This window comes from Ascaphus truei, chromosome 2 (genome assembly GCF_040206685.1).
Source record: "Ascaphus truei isolate aAscTru1 chromosome 2, aAscTru1.hap1, whole genome shotgun sequence".
Classification (NCBI taxonomy): domain Eukaryota; kingdom Metazoa; phylum Chordata; class Amphibia; order Anura; family Ascaphidae; genus Ascaphus; species Ascaphus truei.
Genome location: NC_134484.1, coordinates 354,385,465 through 354,389,327, shown reverse-complemented (window position 1 = coordinate 354,389,327; position 3,863 = coordinate 354,385,465).

Below are 3,863 nucleotides of genomic sequence, written 5' to 3'. Positions count from 1 at the left end.
GGGCCGCAGACAGATTTCCCGGGACCCAGGACTAGAGTAACGACTGAGCTACCCCCCCACCCCCCACCCCCCCCCCCCACACACACACACACGTACGTTTCGGCAGTCTTGTTATTTTCCCCATTTCACTCATCGTGAGCCCCCTCTATTCCCCCCCCCCCCTTCCCATGTATTTCTCTCCCCTCCGTCTCACTCCCTCTCTTCCTCACTCACCCCCTCTCTCACTCTCACCCTCCGTCATTTACACCGCTCTCACTCAATTCCTCCCCACCTCGTATGTATTTTTCTCACCAACGTTGCACTCTTATTCCCTCTTTTACTCACTCACTCCCTCACCTCCTCTCTTCTCTCTCTCCTTTCTCTTCATCAATTACCCCACTCTCACTCAATCCCCCCTACTTACAATCAATCCCTCCCTCTTTCCCACTTCACACACAATCTCCCCCCAAATACATACAAAAAAAACCCTCAAATGGATACAGACCCCCCATATACATACTAAACCCACCAAATACATACCAAACCACTCTACCCCCCCAAACATATACCAAACTCCCCCCACCGCCAAATACATAAAAGACAAAACATCCCTTAAATACAGAGACCCCCTGTACCCCCAAATACATACAGCCCCCCCAAATACATACAAATTCCCCACCACCAATACATTAAAAAAAATCAATACCCCCCAAATACATACCAAAACCCCAAACCCCAATACATACCAACCCCCCCACCCACCCCCCAAATACATACCAAATCCCCCACCCCCAAATACATACCAAACTCCCCACCCCAAAATACATACCAACCCCCCCACCCCCAAATACATACCAACCCCCCACCCCCAAATACATACCAAATCTCCCACCCCCAAATACATACCAAATCCCCCACCCCCAAATACATACCAAACTCCCCACCCCAAAATACATACCAACCCCCCCAACCCCCAAATAAATACCAACCCCCCACCCCCAAATACATACCAAATCCCCCACCCCCAAATACATACCAACCCCCCCAGCCCCCAAATACATATAGACCCCAACCAAAAAATACAAATCCCCCCCACATCTCAAATACATACAAAAGAAAAACACCCCCAAATACACCACACACACACACACACACACACACACACACACACACACACACACACACACACACACACACACACACACACACACACACACACACACACACACACACACACACACACACACGCAAATACAACTGTATGCTCATCTGCATGTCTTAGGCAGGTCTGCAACCCCACCTTTCACCATTATCACCCAGCATACAGCACTTCCACTGCAGCAAGGGATTCTGGGAAATGACATGCAAATGAGCACTCAGTGCCACTTTTTGCTTCAAAAACCATTTTTAACATGGTTCCCTATAGGCTTAAGCTTGCTGCATGGTCACAGCTTTGAGCACAGCCAGGGTTAAGGTGCATACCCAGAAAACCACCCACAGACAGCTGTTTCGACCTTAATGGGTCTCCTCAGTGTATATATATATATACACATATAAACACGTAATTAATAATACAAATGCACCTACCTTAGGGATGGTCTCAGGCCTCTGCTGCCCCGACTCTCCCCCAACTTCTTTGCCCAGCTGCCAGTCCTCTCATTGCCGCTGGGCCTGGCTCTCCCGCAGCTGCGGGCCTCTACCTCACTGACTGTCCCACGCCGAGCCTATGACGCAGGACCTCTCTCTCATGCCGGGCGCTCCGGAAGCTGAGCCCAGCTTGCTTCAGGCGCCTGCCGACGTCAGAGAGGCCCGGCGCGTGCCAGTGTCAGAGGCTCGGTGTGGGAGTCAGTGAGGGAGGCCCGCCGCTGGGGAGAGCGGGGCCCGACGGCAACGAGAGGACCGGCATCCCGGCAAAGAAGTTGGGCCCGGCCAGAGGCCCCCCGCAGCACCGGGCCCGTGACACTTCTTATATAACTTTATCATTATCATAAAACTTATTGAAAAATATCCAGAGGATTTGTATTTTCAATCAAAAACAATTACTGCCATTGAACCTAAGATTTACAAACGCTTAGGAATTTTCAGAACCCTTTAAAAATATAAATATTGGGACTTCATAAACCGCAGAAATAAAATGATTGGATCTTGAAGACTACGTTTTTATTATTAGGAAACCTGACCGTCTGGAACCTCAGGGTTCCGCAAACAAAACATGTTGAAAACCACTGCTCTAAGAACTTTGTAAGTGCTTTCCTCCTAATCGGACTCAAAGCACATCACAAAAACAGTACAGCAGGCAGATGAGGTTACAATCTATGAATTGAGTGCATGAGGCCCAAGGCAATAAAGTGACTTGCCCAATGTCATAAGGAGCCGACGTCAAGAATTGAACAAGGGTACCCTGAATCAGGGTTCAACAACAAACTGAGTGTCGTTGTTGACAAAGTCAGCGTCGTTACTCACTGAGCCGCTCCTCCCTAGAGAAACAGAGTACAAATTACAAAAATTAATTAAAGCACATGCTCAATAGGTACAGGCGTAGCCAAACTTAGGCCGCGGCAATGGTGCGAGCGACGGCGCTTGTGATGGCGTGCAGCTCTAACAAAATGCAGGGGATCTATGAGGCCGGCCATAGTGCGAGAAAGCACGACGGAGCGGCAGATTTTTCAGGAGACAAAAGGAATTTTTGTCGCACCACGGCCGTGTCACGTGAGCGGTTCAGCCAATGAGGGCGAACCAGCCTCGTGATGTCACGGCCACGTCTCCCCATCGCTGTGGATCTCAGTTCCACAGATCGCTCGGCCGACAGGCTCCGTCGCACGCACACTAAATCCGAGGTCTTACGTTCCCCAGCACTGCGGCAAAAAAAACCACAATGTGTCACAAGTGTCAAAGTTACAAAATGAGAAAAGTGGCAATGTAAATAGTCCATCAAAAATAGAAAGAGAGGCACTCCACTGGTCTTCCAAAGATTATAAAATGTATTGCGTAAGCATCAACGTTTCGGTCCTCTTCCGAACCTTTGTAAAAACATAGTGCCATAGTGTGTTAGTACTGTGTTTCTTAAGTGCCACTTCTTTTGAAACTCAGAGTACTACTATTTTTCTTTTATTTATACACTTCTGATTTCACTTTCTCTTACAAGACCAGGGGATTTATTTTACATAGGGTGAAGATTGATCCAGCCACACAGCTAGTCCCAATGGGGTTGGAGGGGCAGGGTAGTAGGAAATGTTTTATATGCAGATACATATCCTTTTGTTGTTTTGTTCAAACTAATGCTACACTCACCATCAGTAGCCAAAAAGATAAAAGGGAAGAACAAAAAGAAACGAATAAAATTAGAACACAGGACCCAGAGAAAACAGAAACATTCATTTTTGCACAAGAAAATATGTGAGAAGTTTACTTGCTGCATGATTTTATCTTTTTACAGAATCTAATTCAATTGATTAAGTGGGGGGGGGGATAGAGGGTCCCTAAATATTATAAAGTTGTATAAAATAAATGGAAAAATATGGCTTGATTTGAGAGGTGGGAAGAAGTTAGAAAATGAATTTGACAGAGAACATAGAGATGAAGCCATTTCTGAGGTAGCCACTGATCAGGCCGAGGGCTCTGCGGCCTACTTTCCAAAACATCAACCGTCATAAAGTTGCACTGATCCATGGTAGAATTAGAAGTGGCTTTGTGTTAATATAATCGTCTATGATCTCAAAAAGTGATCTTAAACATGTGTGTGTAAGAGATCATACACTCCTTAGGGGCAGAGCCACCTGAGCCTGCCTAGTCACATCCACATCAGTGTGTATTTCTATTTGTGGTCAGCAAACTGCACGCAGCAGAGTTAGGCCAAGCCTGGGAACAGACTATAAACACGCAGG